This window comes from Poecilia reticulata, linkage group LG23 (assembly GCF_000633615.1).
Source record: "Poecilia reticulata strain Guanapo linkage group LG23, Guppy_female_1.0+MT, whole genome shotgun sequence".
Classification (NCBI taxonomy): domain Eukaryota; kingdom Metazoa; phylum Chordata; class Actinopteri; order Cyprinodontiformes; family Poeciliidae; genus Poecilia; species Poecilia reticulata.
The window spans coordinates 10,362,341-10,380,185 of NC_024353.1; the positions used below are offsets into that span (position 1 = coordinate 10,362,341).

The 17,845-nt window shown below is 38.5% G+C and overlaps 2 long non-coding RNA genes across 2 annotated transcripts in view; both read right to left on the reverse strand.

The window, feature by feature from the left end:
- The window catches only part of LOC103459477 (uncharacterized), a 33,239-nt gene extending 23,446 nt beyond the window's left edge, over window positions 1-9,793 (reverse strand). Inside the window, exons 1-3 of the long non-coding RNA XR_532754.2 lie at window positions 9,710-9,793; window positions 4,028-4,237; window positions 686-795 (exon numbers count right to left, since the gene is read on the reverse strand). This is a non-coding gene — a long non-coding RNA (uncharacterized LOC103459477). The remainder of the gene's footprint in view (window positions 1-685; window positions 796-4,027; window positions 4,238-9,709) is intronic.
- Window positions 9,794-12,624: 2,831 nt separating this feature from the next.
- Window positions 12,625-17,845, reverse strand: part of LOC103459476 (uncharacterized) — a 15,062-nt gene continuing 9,841 nt past the window's right edge. The window contains exon 3 of the long non-coding RNA XR_532753.2: window positions 12,625-14,029. This is a non-coding gene — a long non-coding RNA (uncharacterized LOC103459476). The remainder of the gene's footprint in view (window positions 14,030-17,845) is intronic.

Consider the following 17,845-nt stretch of genomic DNA (forward strand, 5'->3'; position numbering starts at 1 on the left):
GATCTACACCAAGTAAAGCAGATCATGCCCAAGGTATGCAGGACTTGATGGATCGATACAGAAATTCGATCTCCCTCCACTAATTTTCTTGCAATGTGAAACTGCAGAAATGCAAACAAAACATAACCATCAGAAGGGAACTGATCATTTGAATGAATCAGCTTTACAAGCAGCCTAAAGATAAATGTGCTCATTGCAGAATCGTGAATAAATCAGCTCTGTAATGTTCCTGCAGCAGGAATGACAAAGATTTCTAAGAAGTATTGAATTCCACATGGACTCGGGAGTGACGCGGTTTGTTGTTTGTTTTGTTTTTTTTAGGAGTCAGATGCTGCCTCTTGAAATGAAGAACGTTCACAAAGTGAGGCATTTCTCTGTGGAAGGAAACATTTCCTTGAACTATTTGCTTTCAAGGGTGAATATGAATGATGTTTGGGAATTATATACGGCACTAGAAACAAACATGTTTGAAATTGAAATGCTGAATAAGGAACCAACCTCCATCCCCTAGCACCAGGAAGCTACATTTCTAGTTTTTCAAAAGTTAAAACTGCAGGAGTTGCCTTTACTCTGAACGATACTCTGAATAAAAAAAAATAAAGATTTCTTTTAGCCGTTGCTCTAAATCGACAAGATGGCATTTAAATGCAATTACGGATTTTAAAAAAAAGATGCATTTACTGACCTGAAAGACCATCTACAACAAGGCTGGATTGGACTGAAGACGGGCTGTAACAGCCAGATGGTGAAAGCTGAATACCCTTGATTAGCTGATGACCAGCAAGCGTGAACCATCTGCATAAAAGGAGTTTTGTCAGATTATAAATCATGCATATTAAACACCATGTCAAAGTAGAGAAACATCTACATTGATAGAGAAGCAATTCTTACAGGTTAGAATGTCCTTTTCAAACCATTTGATGTCTGAATTAATTTCATGTCAGCAAAGAATCAAAAAGTACAACAAAGTTAAAAATCTGAAATTGATGACGCAAAAGTTTCCCTATCACTCTGAGCCGTCACAAACTGCAGATATAATGGTGGGTGTGTATGCATGAGGAAAGATAAAGTGTAATGACAAACTGTCTTCCCTCTTGAGTTCATTCTTTAGTTTTTGTCATTTATCGCACATCTAATTTCAAACATCATCAAACAACGGTAACCTAAAAAAATATGAAATCGAATTTTCAAGTAATTTATTTTATAAAAGGAAAAAAAAAGCTATCAAATCCAATTTGAGCCTCTTTTAATAACCGGTTGTGCCCACTAGCCACCATCAAGAATTTCTAGTAATTGTCGATTATTCTCTGATGAAACTTTCACTTAAACCTTCCGATTCACCCTAGAATCAGACAATCCAATGTCTCCAAATAAAAAAAAAAAATCCTCAACAGTCAGTCAAATTCCTACAAGCCTCAATTAGCATATTCAATGTTAAAATATATGAATGAGAATTAGAAAAATAGAAAGATGAAACAAATATTGCTATTGGGATGGCTTCCTAAAGAAAAGCTCACCTCTGCAATATGATTATGGCGGCAAACATCTGAAATAATGTCCTTTGACAGATAAGACCAATGTAAAGGTGTTTGGTTTTATTGCACAGTTCCATAATAGTTCAACTTAAACCAAAAACAGCACAAAATGCCATGCCAATTGTCAACCATGGTGGAACCGCAGGACCTGAATATCTTGCAGTCTTTGACTCAACAGGGAACCTTTCTATGTCCTATTCTACTCTGAAGTAAAATGGGAAGTTATCTGTCCAAAAGCTAGTTTGGTCAAAACCTTTAGCAGTTGCAAATCTCAAGCGGAGTGGTTGAAAAGGGACCATATCATTAATGTGGTGGAATGGCCCAGTCAAAGTTTAGTCCTCAACCCAACTGAACCCCTGTGGTGGAAACTTTTGAGAGTGCAGTGAACCGATAAATATCTGGAAACTTCCATGAACTGAAGCAATGTTGTAAAGAAAAATGAGCCGAAATTCCTCCAGAATGGTTTAACAAACTATAGAATTATGGGGTGTACTTAGTTCTTGCAATGCCTATGATCCAGTGTATATCACTGCTATAGTGTTAACAGCAATTAAGACAGTTGGACATTTATGTTTTTGTCGGTTATGGTTAAATCTCTGCTACCTTGTGCTGGTTCTAATCCTCCACAAGATCTTCTCAGCTTCTGAGCGGAAACGGAACAGAGATGAGTCTTATTCCCACCATTCTGCCAAATTACTGTCACTGTGTTGAATGGCAGACACGGGGAGCTAATACACATCGGGCGAATTAGTATGCCCCTGAAGCACTCGGTGCACTTTGTCAGGAGGAGAGGTGATGTAAGGAGGGATAAGTATTGCAGTTTCCCACCTGACCTGAAGGATCAGCTTCCCCGCGCACAGCAACACAGTGCCCCCTCTGGGCTGGTAATGGAGCATTTTTCAAGGTGATTTATCTGGATTGTAATGATCTGGGAGCATCAAAGCATCTCGGTTCTTTAATGAAAAGCACGTTTTATGGCAAGGTAGGTGTCTATACTTATTCTGTATGCACAATGTCTACCAAGGCTACAGTGAGATGAAAATGGGTAATGGGACAAAAAAAAATTTACTAGTAATAAAGTCAGTTAGGTAATTAAGAACATTGCGTATCCTAACTTTACCCTTGGATTTTTGGCTTTCATTTAAGGTATTTAGTTCTACAACACCTATCTGTTGGTTCTGGCAGTCTAGAAAAACTAACAATTCTTGTTCCTCACCTGAAGCAAATAAATCAGACTCGTGTGTCATATTCCTACAAGCATTCCTGCAACCTTTCTAGCAAACAATGCATGTATAGCAACAAAAACAAAACAGATGTTGAAGTTACAGTCATGTGTGTTTTAAGTGGTATTAAATGTATTCATAAAGAGCACTTCAAATGTTTTTCTTCTTTGCTGACAAGCACAACATGCAAATCAAAGATCATGAATACTGTAAATACAAGTATGAAATAAAGGAGTTGCACATAATCTCTGGCCTTGCAAATGCGTGTATACATTCCTCAACACAACTTATTTTATGCAACTATAAAATCTATATTGAAATTTTATGACTGAAGGTTATTGCTTAGTTACCAGCGAAATAATTATTTTTTCTTGTAGCATGTTAGTACTTGTCTAGTATGTTAAAAAAATAAAAATAAAAAACAAGAATATTACATGGGAAAAGAGCAAGCCTGGACTGATATAAAACAGTCCAGGCTTTTTAAAAATGCAAAGAGTGAGCAAAACTAAAAGTGGGACATTATAAAGACGTGAATATTCATTACGTCTTTACTGCTATTCAAAGATTATTAATAAGCTCAGTTAATGTGTTAAAGAGCAGACGATAACTAAATATCACTTTAATTTTGTTAGTTCGGATAAGAAGGTTCAAAAACTTTAGTTCTTTCTCATCTGTTACAAAAAGGAAACAATTATGATTAAGATTAAGGCAAATGTTGAGGTGCATTCCCTTTTCAACAACCATAACGCACACACACGCGTAAACACTCATCTAAAACACGGAGCTGCGCTTGAGGGTAATTTTTTGGCTTTAATAAAGTTTACACTGAACAACTAATTTGACAGCTTCTAAATCATTTTTGTTTAGGTAGATGAAGGCAGTTGGATGGGGAACTTGCAAATTCAAAGATATCAATTTTATATTCATATAGTTTGAGCCAGAAAATGACTCAGATGAGCCAAGATGAATAAAAACAAGACTGAAACAAGTGGTGATGAAGGTAATATAGTTTTCAGAACAGTTAGGTATATAATTATATACCTGTTTAAATGCTGAATAACATGGATGTTAGCTGCTTGTAAATACAGCTGTTATCTGAATTACATTACATCCCAGTAGAGAAATGATATAAATCCACTGTACCGTGCATTATTCACAGAGCAGCAGACTTCATTTACTGTCTTGTGTAAAACTGAATCAGGTGCAACAACTCAATGTTCATACAATTTAGTCGCTGCAGTGCTCTTTATGTTGGAATTAACATTGTACCTTGGATTATGCTCCATGTGCATAGATGGCTGAGCTTCCTTGTTCTTGACAGTCATGGTGGATGCGGTGACAGTCTTGGTCTTAGTCCAGCAGGATGTGAAGGTGGCTCTTGAAAATCAGATCTGGTCCGATCCTCTTCATGAACGGCTCCCATGCTGAATCACCCAGAATCCCCATGGGTTTCAACATATAGTGAAGAGTTTGTTTTTCCTGTAACCATGCAGAGTACAAGTCCACTCAAAGAACAAATGGGAATAAAAATAAAAGAACGTAATGTTTTACTACTTTGAGTGATAAATTCAACCATGTTATGTTCTCTAACCGGCTGTGATGTCCACAAGTCCATCAGCAAATTGATGGAAAGTGTGGCAGAAGGATTTGGCAGCACATATACTAATTTAGTATATTAGTGCAATGTAAGCTTAAAGCACAATATTTTATCGAGGGAAAAAACAAACACGAAGCAGAAATTAGGAGCACCACTATTCAAGCTCTTTGTACAGGATGAGACTGCAACTAATAGTGTAAAGTTATACTCAAAAGTAACAATATATATATTTTTTTTACTTGCAATTTTTAATGTTCCACAGTGATTAAAGGGATTTTTCAAACGTGTAATCACTTGATTTCAAGTCTAATTTGTTCTTTCAGTTTGTACTGAAACAGTCTTAGAAAAATGAGATTTCTAATTTGAATTTACATTGTTTTACAGAAAATATATTTCTTTTATTTTTGCTCCATATGGCCCAGCTCTATTTTGTCCCAGTTTAGAGAGAGTGAGACAAGTAACCCTCCAGCAGTTGGAAAGTTGCAAGTTCAATTTGAGCTTCTCTCATCAACATGTTGATGTGACCTTAAGCAAAGTACTTATTCTGCTTACTGGGTGGAAAAATCTGACTCGTCATTATTATTACAATAGTGATGATTTACCATTTAGTAACCTACTAAAGGCCTGTACACAGCTAAAACCACGATTCTCTAGTCAGGGAGGAACTCAAACTCTTATACATCATGTAACTTATTTATCCTGACATTGCCCTTCAAATTAAGACAAATTGTTCTTTTAAGGTTATAAAATAAGAAGTGTTCCTCAGATTTTATATATAAAACACTGGAATTCCTTTTATGAGGCCCATTGTCCTCGGTTAAAAGAAACCACCCACATTTCTGCATTAAAAAGGTTTTGTATTCCCCCCTTGCATTTCAAAAAAGACAACTACCGTCTTAAGTTGCTATTGGTCCTTTTTTTATGTTAAAGAAAAAAGAGAGAGAGAGCTATAATTACTAATAGAGCAATTTAATATTTTCAGTCTAGCTGCATAAAATGTCTTCTGAAATTTTAATTTCATGCTTTTTAAAACGGTAATACAGCATAAAATGAACCATTATGGTAACCATGTTTTTGTTCCAATGTTTCCTGAAAACTAGGTTCAGTTTATTTATTTTCCTGCATTGTGTCTGACATCTGTCTGTTTCACGATTTCTTGGCTCAGCTCACTCCTTCATTCCCAGCTGAAGCAGTCCAAGTCCTACATATGCATGCCAGCCCAAGGCCCCCGTTTGTGATGTGTGCTGTAGAATGTGTGCGTCATTTGTAGATCTGTCCTACCTGGCATAGTGCACATCGTCCCTTAGGACACTCGTGTGTGAGTGCATGTGTGTTTGAATCCTTCCAGCTGTCTCCTCTGATCTATCCGTTCTGATGACTGAACATCAGCGATTCCCACTGGGCTGCTACCTTTAGGCAGCCACCCAAACAAAGACGCACATTTCAAACAACAATGTTTAGGACTGGAGCCAAATCGGACTGTTGGAAGTGGGAGCCAGCTTATTTGATGTAGCGCAAGACTGCTTACGTATGCGAAATCAATTTTATTCCAAGACATTGATAGAGATAGGAGAAAAATCAGCAGATATTAGAGTTTGCTTCTAAATAGTGTTAGGTGGCATTATAAGCATTTTCTGCAGCTTAATGCTATAAACACTGGATAGGGAATTGAAAATGTAAAAACAAATTAAGTTATATACTAGTGTTTACCCAATATTGTTAGATTATAATGTCAAATTCTTGTTTTAATCTATAGGTAGGTCTCAATAAATCCTTACAATGAGGCTAGTTAGCAACATTAAGTATAATCTTTTGATCATCTTTAAAGATGAAACAAACTAATATAATCTTAAAGGTCTTGTTTTTATTAGTTGCAAGCAGAAAATCATAACAGAACCTAAAACTTTCAGCCTATGTGCAATTAATCTATAATATGTTTCACTAAGTAAACTGAAAATAATGCTGAAAAGTTAACACAGTTATTTAAGATGTCTTCATCACTGTGGAGGAATTGCGGGATACTTTCAGCAGAATTATTTTTAAATTAGCCACATTGGAAGGTTTTTGAGCAGCAATGGACCAGTTTAGGTCACGCCACAACGCCTCAGTCCAATTTCAGTCTGGACTTTTAATAGGCCACTCCAAAACCTTTCAGAGGTAGAGTTGTTGGTACGCTTCTGATCATTCTCCCACCACTTAAACCCAGTGTGCCTGACTGCAAGGTTAGAAAACCAGATAATAAAATTCATGGTTTTCATCAATTATGGCAAGTTGTCCAGGTCCTGATGAAGCAACACTACATTACAATGAGAAAAGTCTCTGTACTGATGTTGGCAACTGTCCTGTCTGCTTGTATTGGCCTCCAGTGCTTCTGTTTGTAATTAAATGTTCATCCGATACCCCTGGGGCAATCATGCACTAAATGACCATTCAACCCAGTGCTGCTCTGCTTAGCAAGACAACACATGCAAGATGCACTTGTATCATCTGAAAGAAAGCAAATCCATGAAATAAAATGTAATTTATAAGGAAGTAATCCCTCTACAGATGAGAAATGCCTCATTTCATTAGGACGAATTCTGTACACTTTTAAACAGAACAAAGTTTATACTGCAGGAAACGTGTGACTTGTGTCTCTTAAGGAAGTCAACTTCTCTATTCCACCCCTATTCCTTTTCCTACAGATGTGCAGGTGCAAGGGCGACAAGATGCCATTTAGCTTCACTCACACACACACGCAAACACACGCACCCTGGCGCATACACAGATGTGAGAACTCGCGGCTTCCCAGACCGTTTAGATTCCTCTTGTAAAGGAAGTGTTGACAGAGAGCTACAAGTGTGGAATCGGCAGCGAGTTAATTAACGGCAACGTTGTCAGCTCCCCCAAGGAAAACAACACCTGTAGGGGAGGGGAAGGGTGTGTGTGAAATCGACCTAACAAGTACAAAACTGGAGAAATCTCCCCCATATTGAATATGCATTGGAGTACCACGCGGTGCAAATAACAGAGTGTGAGCTAATTCTCACTATGCATGACTTCCTGCTTAAAAGAAAAAGGCACATCATTTATAAACCCATTTACACTTCCTGAAGTTGATTCTAATGAATTGGCACCAGAAACCTTTGAATCAATTATATTTACATATACACACACACACATTTTTATATTATTCTGAAATGCCACGAATTAGTTTATTCTTGACCTCAATGAAAAAAGTGTCAGAGGTCAACCATTTTGATTCAATTTTGACCAACTGGGATACATTAAAATGACCAGCTTTGAGTCTTGATCAACCAAAAACATCCTAGTGACTTTGTTCTGGAAAGTGATATTTATCCAAGCCTGACAACTACATTTCCTTATAATGTACACTGAGTACAATGTAAACAATAAGCTGAAATGATCCATTTTCTAAAGCTTCGAGAAGCCTAATGTGCAGTGGTGGTACGGTTGTTGCAAAAGGCATTAGTGAGTAATGTTGAACGGGGAAAATCCCTAGTATTTAAAACAGTAACAAAAGGAGGTTGTAGTATGATTATCTGGAGCTGCTTTACTGAAAGCCTTTCTGAAAATAATAGAACGAGGAAATGTCTTAGGGGGAAAAAAAAAAATCTGAAAGAATATTTTGCCTTCACACCCTGCAACCTTAAAATTCTGAATAAAGCTCAATAGCAAAGGAAAGTTTTCTAAAGGCTATGTCAGGGTCTGAACTCAAATTTGGTTGAAATGATCTGGCACGATTGTTCCTGTTTGCAACTCGTCAAGGGTGGCTAAATTGCTACAAATCTGTAAGGAAAAAGGTCCCAAAATTTCTCCAGTAACATTACAGACTAATTTTGATGCTTGATAGCGGTCGTCTCAGCCTGGGAAACGCAACTAGTTCTCAGGTTTTAAGAGGCAGACACTTTTCCCCCCACATTGGGCCATGATAAATGAAATTATTTTTAAAAGTTTGCTTTTTGTTTTATTTATTCAGGTCAGCCTCGTATTATATTAAAATTTGATGAGCTGAACCATTTAAGTGTGACAAAAACAACTGAAGAGATCTGTAAGGAAGCCAATCTGTTTTTACAGCACTGTGAATAAACGGCTTGCTACTGATTACATTAAAATTAATGACACATTCAGGGAATACTCCTCAGACTCCATTGATAATTCAGCAATTAATATTTTCTAAAGTTGAATTACCAAGAACTCTCTGAAACTCAAAGTTGCTTTATACACCAATTTAGGGGAAAAAAAGAGATTACAACTGAAACAGTTTTATACAGTCAAGAGAATAACTTGCAAAACTTAGTCGTGGTACCAGTCTATTAACTAGACATAATTCATTGAGGTTGGATATTTTTTTTCTTTTTAAACTGTAGTCTGATTTGACTTTGAATTGAAGTGGTTTAAAACGCAAGTTCTCAATCCTGATCTTTAGGGCCTACTTTCACTGCCACATGTTTGAAAATTGTCTTTGCTCCCAGCACGCCAAATTCAAATGATTGCATTAATCCCCCAGAATACCATCAAGTTCTTCGAAAGCCTTTAATCACCCATTATTTTCATTTAAGTCAGTTGTGTGGCAGCAGGGAAGCACTTAAACATGTGTGACAGTGGATTTTAAGGGCCAGACTTGGCATTAAACAGTTTACTTTTGGACTTGCTTAGAACACAATGTCTACACTGTAAGATTTACTTTTTTTTGGGAGTCTCAGAATGCAGCCAACCATAAATTGTTTTAGTTTTTATTCTATTCAAAATCAGTTTGGAACTAGTAAAAACATCTAGATTTTTTTGTTTTTTTAAAATATGGAAATGCCAATCTTTCAAAAAAGAAAAAAAGATCAATTGAGAATCTTGGATAGTTTCTTGTGAATGCTCAAAAATAAAGTTTTTTTAAGCATAAAATGAGCAGCCAAATGGTTCAATGTTAGTTTAAAACAGTAGTCTCAATCTGCAGTCTTCAAGAACCAGTGTCGTCCTCCCGTTTAGTCGTGTCCCTCGTCCTACACAGATGAATAAAAAGCAAAACTGCCTCACTAGCATGCCGTCAAGCTCTACGGAGCTATGCTAATTAGCTCGTATTGGTGCCAGGTGTGCAGAAGCAGAGACACCTAAAACTTGCAGGTCACTGGTGCTTGTGGACTCGAGTTTGAAACCACTGGTTTAGTAGGTTTCAAAACAGTGCTTTTTTTTCCTTTAGCTTAACTCAGGAAAGAACCCACACATAACCTAAACAATAGATTACATTTGGAAAAACATAGCAAAGCGTTTGCAACATCAATGCAAGTCACTGCCAAACAGCGGAAATAAGCTTTCTTGCACAAGCATATAGAGGTGAAAAATTTGTGTTAAAAACGTACCTTGACATATTTAGCAACGAAAAATGTGCCGAACCATTGCTTGTTCACTTCCCAGTCCTTTGGTCCAAGTTCACCACATCTGCCCTCTGTCATCTTGGGTCTTCTTCTTCTCTTGAGGTTTATTAGGAATTGGCAAAAGAAAAAAAAATTGGGTGCGAGTTACCGCCACCAACTGGAATGGAGTGTGAACTGAAAAGAAAAAACTATCCTTCCAAATAAACGAGCCAATCTCAGATAATTTATTAAGCTTAAGAATGAGAACAATCAGCTATTAAACGTCTCTGTAATATATCAGAGGAATTTAATCTTATTTTCATTTTAGGAAGAAAATCTGCTCAACTCTTTCACTTCCAGATTTCTGACAGCATAGCAAAATATGTTCTATGCAGTTTCATCTTCTCCACAATCTTATTAACCAGTATTATATTCTCTATTGTCAATAAAGTGCCATTTAATTCTGAATCTCCAAAAACATGATATGACTACTTCTTACCTTCTGTTCCTTTCGGCACTCCTCATCTCTCCTTTGCCAAATCCTACAAAACTACCTACCTTTTCTTTCTTCTTCACATCGTTTTTGCCATCTTTTCTCATTTTCTTCATGATGCTTTTTACGTCTGTTCGACTCACTTTTACAATCATTACAACTAAAATGTGTACAGTAGACTGACTCCTTAGCAACTTTATCTGCCGTTTCATGTCCTCTTCAATAACAACATGAGCTGGTATCCATCCAAATAAGACAATTAATCCCATATGTTTGATTCTAAACATCGTTCATTATATTTCCATTATATTTTCAAAATGTCTGGTCAGAAATACTCAGGAATAATGTACGATGTATGACTCTGATCCAAATATTTTCTTTGATACATCTGTATATATTTTAATATATTCATAGTATTTCTCTGATCGTCTTCCTATTTTTGTAATGGTGGTTGGCAAACAACATCATCATGTTTGGATCATTATTCTATAAACTCTAAAACAAACAAGAAAAACACGCACACAGTCACAAATCAATCTTTATTAAAAGTATAAGGTTAATATAAATCCCCTTGTTTGTTAAACCGTTGTGCAAATTTGACAAATGTCAGTTTTGCTGAACTCATCTCTAGTTTTCAAATCTAAATGCGCTCTTTTAAAAGTGGTCACTTAAGTGCCTTTTCTTTTGAATTAAAACATCCTCGACTTTTCTGTTTCAACATTAGCGGGCACTCAGTGAACGGCTTGTTATAGTAGACAGCACTGAAAAAGGAACATGTTTATGCTGAGAGCAACTGGCTGATATCAAAGTAAAACTGTGCAACATGCAGAAAAATTGTGGGCTCTATATATGTAACTCCAAGAATTGTATAGCCTTATTTTGTCCATTAGTCAATTACTCTGACTAGAAAATGTCACATGCTCCGTTTTAAGTTTGCACTTGTTTCACGCGGAAAGATCAGTGGTGCCAAGCTCCTCTGCAGTTTTGAAATGAAACGCTTGAGATGGTAGAAATCCCATTTGGTCATGTCCCTTGCAAACTAGCCATTAGCATCTCAGTCCACCTTATTTGGATTCACAGTAAATGAAAAACCAAGGTAGCTATTTACTGCAGGTCAGATATTAACGCACAATGTCAGACCTCACTTCAAAAATTCAAATTATGTCAAGTTGATCATTTGAAACTTTAGGCTAGAAAGACCAATTTAAGTCCTCTTGTGCGGTGCATATTTATTTTAACTCTAATTGCCTTTGCTGATATCTTTCATGAAACAAAGCGGCTGCCCTCGCAGATTTTACAAACAAACTCAGGCGGCGACTGGAGACAAAAATCGATTTGATGACTAATTTTGTGCAGCGGCGTGGACACGGGAAAGAAGTGACACACTCACTCTTGAATTGCGTTGGAAAGAGGCGGCGTTTATGTGTCCTGTCGGCAGCAATGGAGAGGGAAAACATTACATCACAGCACATTTCAAAGCAATCAGAGGCGCTTTGATGAAGCCAGCATGCTAAATTATCGTCCCGTCTTTCTTTAAACAGATCTCTGCTGCTAAGATAACACGGCTGGACCATACGGGAAAAAAAAAAAACAAAAATAAAAAAACGTGGAGATCTGAAAACACGTCCGTCGTTTGCTTGTGACTTGTACGCCATTTGGCCGTGCACGAAGATCAGACGCAGCTTCGAAAACGATATATTACCATTCAACTCTGCGAACCAGTAATCTCACGAGGTTGCTTTCCACCTGATCTGGCAAATGATCTGGGTTCAAAGACGGATTTCTAATGACTTTTTACCTCTGAACTACAACGCACGGCCTTTTGTAAGAGATAAAGACGAGAGAGGTTGTAAATAATATTTTTTAAAAAAGAAAGGTAAAAAGAAAAAAGGCTGAAATCTTAATTTGTTTGCCCCACATCGGGAGAAGTTTTGATAAGGCTTTCATTTCACTGCCGCAATTAAATTTGGCAATTTAAGAGAGGAAATGATAGCAAGCATCCAAAAGGCCTGCTGGTATCAGCATGGCACACAGACAAATGGCATGCTTCCTTAAAAAAAAATAAAAATAAGAAAAGCCCAGCAGATCTAGGATGGTTTGACTAACAGGGAACATACAAGCAACTCCCATTAGAGTGATGTAGAGACAAGGCTTTCTGAGCAAAAGATGAAGGCAGGATTCAGAGGTGAAGGTGTATAAATTCAGGGATCAGGAAGAATAAGAGTCAGGGAAAAAAAGAGGTGATAAAATGAGTCACTACAGAAAAGGCCCTAGCGCTTGCCTTTAGATTATCCTCGGTTCTTTCTGTGCTTGTTTGCCGATACGATCTGCTCTACAACTCCCTCTTGGGCAGCTTTTAGGTTCAGCAGCAGCTTTAAAATGTGCATAAAGCGGTGGTGTTAGAAACCTGTGGGAAAGCCGACTTAAACGTCTTCCCTATGCAATATAAATCAGTGCTGGTCTATGCGAGCAAGCGCGGCTATATTTAGGGGGAAGAGTCTTCTCCCTCGATTATAAAAAAATGAGCACAACAATTAACATTTTAAAGGTATGCCTGCAAAGAAAACCGGCTCGCTGTCCCCCAGCACAGCACAAATGGCACAGCATCCCGCCCTGCAGTTAGATGCCAGCTTTGTTTACTGCATATCTGAGGAGTTTGACACAGTTTGGGTGGAACACATTCTTAAGGTTCAAGCGTAATTCCTCGGGGAGGAGAGGGGGGGAAAAAAAAAAAAAAGAAGTAAGATTATGAGAAAATGATGAAAAACCGAGCAACATGCTGCAGGAAGGCAGTATTTCGCCAGTGTTTCAGTGCAAGTAAGCAACAAAAAAATAAATAAATAAATAAATAAATGTTGCACATTTCAATCAAGAGTTGTCAAGAGTGTGGGTCCAGGAATGACAGAAACATGAAGGTTGAGGAAGTGATTTGACTCAGATTGTGTGCAATTGCACATAAACAGCTGAAGATATAGAAGTCTGAGAAGCTACCAGAGACCCGTCACAACTTTCTTTCCACATTTTTGCAAACATCGACGCTTTATAATGAGATATATCATGTAGGCAACCAAAAAAGTATCTATAGGGTGCAGAATTAACATTTTAGATGGTTTTTGGTACCAATCAACAAAATCCAGTGTAAACAACTGTATTCAAAAATCAAATAATCAGTTTATAATAATAATTTTAAAAAAGCTAATGTGAAATATTTGCATAGGCCAGAATTACAAACAAGTTCACCTTCTGACAAGACAAAAAAACCTTAACATGCACCCAGAGCTACAGTGGAATGGTTGAGATTGAAGCAGATTTATGTCTTAAAATGGCCTAGTCAAAGTGAAGATATAAATCCAAATGGAAACATGTGGCAGCCATTGAAAACTGCTGTTTAAACGCTCTCCGTTTCATGAAATTTGAGGCATTGTGATGAGGAGATTTGGCAAACACTTCAGTCTTTGCACGTTTAAAGGCTGGCAGAGACGAAACAGTAAATAGTAGCTGCAACCGAAATGGCCCTAAAGAGCAAGACACCAAAATGCTCAAGGGTGGAGAACGGTTTTTGAAAAGTTCAGTACATTATAATCTGCGGCGTGCCGTCACAGCACCACAGTCCCAAAGAAACAGAGGTACACTAAAGAGAGAAGCCAAATGTACCATCACGCTCGTAAGAGTGAGACCAAAGGCAGGATCCACCTTTTGTCCTTTTTCAGGCGGAAAGCCAGCCTGCTCACATCCAGAGCCAATTCTCATCACCGCAGCCATCTCCAACGCTCCTCAGATGGTTGCAGTGAGTGCTTGTTCCTCCGGGACGCTGCCTACACTCACCTCTAAATCTGTTAAATGATAAAACACAGAACATGTTCGAAGGTCAAAGCAAATCGTAGCTAAATAGGTTCTTCACTGGGCTTCTCCCTTTTTTTTTATTTTTAATTTTTTATGAAGATTTGTCGCTTCAACTTCGATTTGACGCATACGACGCTTCGAGAGACATGAAATACCACAAGTGCCTCACGGGCGCCGTAAAGTAACACAGACGGCAGTGTGCGTTCACTCGCGCTGCCATTTGTCAGAAACGCCTTGCAGAAAAATAATGTACAAAAACACACGGCTGGGCTCGCAGTCAATCGTGCTCATGGCCTCGCTGGATGGCGTTCCGTGACAATGCCATTCACACGGCCCGAGACGACGGGCAGAAGGCTTTCTTTTGTGGACCTGCCAAAGGATGTCATTGTACCATCGGTATCAAATTAAACCGTTCATGTTCTCTTCCCCTCGTGGCTTATTGTTGCAGACACCGATACTTGTGTCTGCAACAATAAGCACTACCGTCGTCGCTTGCTGCCGAAAACAGTAAGACCAGAGTGACAGATGAAAGCCCACCAGCCACTGCGTTCCATTTGTAAGCCAAGTGCGCAACCAACGGCTAAAGTCTCACTTGTAATCATCGTCTCTGTCAGATAAGTGGCAGAGATTTAAAGCGTGCTGTTTTTTTTTTTTTTTCCAGTTTTGACATAAACAGTAAATTCTTGTGCTGTACGAATTAAGAAAGTTGGAGTAGAGTGACATTTTGGGGTAGCAGATAATAATGGGTCTAACTGTCTCCTGCGCCTGAACATCGGATCTACGGCAAGCTAGTTGCAGTCCCACGTGGGGAAACTGATTTCCAAACAAGGTGTTCCCCCTCTCACTCACCGCAGACCCAACTGGAGGCCAGGGTGGAGTTGTTAATGGGGGTTCATCAGATTAGCTTGATACAAAGTAGCGTTTCCTTAAAAATCGATCCAGTTACTGTGACTGATTCCAGGAGGTGTGCTTTCTCTGTTACCAACGCCACACATACACATTAAATGTTGTTGTCACCCTTAAAAATGTGACTAAAACTTAAATATAATCAAATCAAATTGAAAAAATTATTTTAAAAAACGGCCTTTGCCTTATTTCACTTGTCATTACAGAAAACTGTTTAAACTACATTTTAAGTAAGTGCACATATTTTTCTATTTTGGGAGTAACAGGTCCAGGAGTTTAACCAAAACATCTGTGATTTTGGCTTTTGGTCCAACGTGTTTGTCCTTTTCTGAATGACAATCTATTTTTCATGACTACATTTAAAGAGTTGGGAAGTAGACAAACCAGTAAATTGAGAGCCTTGCTTTTGTGCATGCATATTTTACAAATAATATATGCTTAGTGACTATATTGGATGTTGAGTTGAGTACAAGGCTGATGAGAGACCTCAAACTTCAGGGCGTACTCTTGTATGTTCAACTAAATTTGAAATTGTAGCTTCCTAGAACAAAAAGGACAGCATCGTATACCAATTGATTAATGCTGCTGCCTGAACGAAAATCAAATGAATGATTGTGAAGAAGGTTATGTTAGAACTAGTACTTGTGAATTGAGTACTTGTAGAATAAAACCAAGTGGCTGGTGATAAACCAGATAGCCTCACCATTCTGGGGAAAGAAAGCTATCTTAAAACTTAAAAGGCACATTTCTAATGTTTCAATGAAGCCTTAAGAGCATTAGTCTTTTCTAGTTATTAACCCACATATGTGGTTTTGATAGCATGACAAAGTGATTAAAAAAAATACCACATGTAGCGCAGTCTGCGGAGAAAAAATACCCCCCCCCCCAAAAAAGAAAAAAAGAATAATGAGTAAACAAAATGAAACCCCAAGACAAAACAAAAATTCAGCCATTAGGAACTGAAAGATCCTCGAGTCTTACTGGGAAGCTCGCTGTACTGTAAATATGTCCCTCTTGGTGGGAATCAGTGTAAAAGGCAGCTAGCAGCTGGTGCTTAGCGGGGTCCTGCTGGCCCAAGCACACAACCGCCTCAGCTCACTGATGAAGACAGATGGATTGGGCCACAGCCCCGACGCAGGAAACACACCCCCGAGTCTGCAGATTAGAGCCGAGCATCAGATGAAGCGCCGATAGCCCGCTGAAGCAAAGACAGCAGCAGAGCGAGCAGAGAATCATGTTCCGCATGTACGTACCTCCTGACGTGAACTTTTGAACCAAGGAATGATATGGAATAAGGTCAGCTGAATGGTAATGTTCCAGTAGAGTGGTGCATGGGGAAGGGCAAATGTTTTTTTTTTATTCTTTTCTAAAAGAAATCTTGAACAATTTAATTTTCACAGCTTAAATTGCCTCTGTTTTTATTTTCTTTATTTATTTTTTTATCTTGCTTTTGATTGGCCCTCTTATTCGCACATTAACAAAGCGTCTCTTCACATTGTTTTGGGTCCACGCTAGCTACTGCTGAGTGTGCTTGGCTCTAAGAGCGAGGTAAGCCAGCCTCGCTCTTAGAGGCTGGTTTACCCTGAGCCCTCTAAGCTGACCATCTTTTATATATATATATGAACAGATTCATATATATATATGAACCAAATCTGTTCCCTGAGCCAAAAGGGCTCAGGGAACAGATTTGGTTTCCAAGGTTTACATGGATTTCCTCCATGTAAACCTTGGAAACAAATGCTCCCACTTTCCATTTTACAATTTTGCACATTTGTTGGTAATCCCAATGAAATTGATTTTTAAAAATGTGGAAAAAGTCCCAGTGCCAGTCAATTTTGCATGGCTCTGTAGCTGTAAGACAACAGGTAGTTGTGCATTTTGTATTTTCAGGCACAAAAAATAAGCAGGAGGATTGAACTGTCTTCCCATCCCAATTGATTATTGGAGCCTTGCTTACACATACAAACGAGCAAATTACTACAAAATAAATCCCAAAATACGCAATCTTTGTGGACAAACTACAACGTTCAAAGGGTAGCACTTGCCTCAAGACATTGATTGCAGTTTTAAGAAAAGTGTTGCAGACCGCCATCATATTAACAATGGATGCCTTTGCTTGGGCTCCACGGCTTCATCAAGTTTCAAAAAATCTAATCAAAGAGTTACCCTGACAGGAAGTTACACACACACACACACACACACACACACACACACACACACACACACACACACACACACACACACACACACACGCACACACACACACACACACACACACCTCCACTGTTTCTCTTTTTTAACAGTGTATGCCTTAAAAGAAAAGTCTGCCGCAATCTTTTTCTCCTACAGCAAAGAATGGAAATCATTAAGTAAGGCACGTATATAAAGAATTATAAATGAGCCAATTAGAGGCAGGATGCTCCATGAAACATTGTTCCCTCTGGATTATTGCTTGGCTGAGGCTGGCCCAGAGATGGTGGAATCGGTTCTGTCTGCAGGCCAGATCTCGGCTTTGACCTAGACTTTAACCTCTGAAATTGATTTGTGATAAAGGTTGTACTGCAGTAACTGACAGCACACAGAATCCATCGCCTTCATGTACAGTGTGGACACTTTTCATTACAGCTGGCTGGGCTGCTCCTGCTCCTTTTTGTTACCAGCTCTGCACAGTCAGCTGATGTTGTAAGCGATGTGTATATAAAAAAAAAAAAATTCCCTTCTCACCCTCCGCGGGTGGTCTGTTTCATCCTCTGAGCTCGGGTCCTCTACCAGAGGCCTGGGAGCTTGAGGGTTCTGCGCAGTATCTTGGCTGTGCCTAGAACTGCACATTTCTGGACTGAGATGTCTGATGTTGTTCCTGGGATCTGTTTTAGCCACTGCTCCAGTTTGGGGGTGACTGC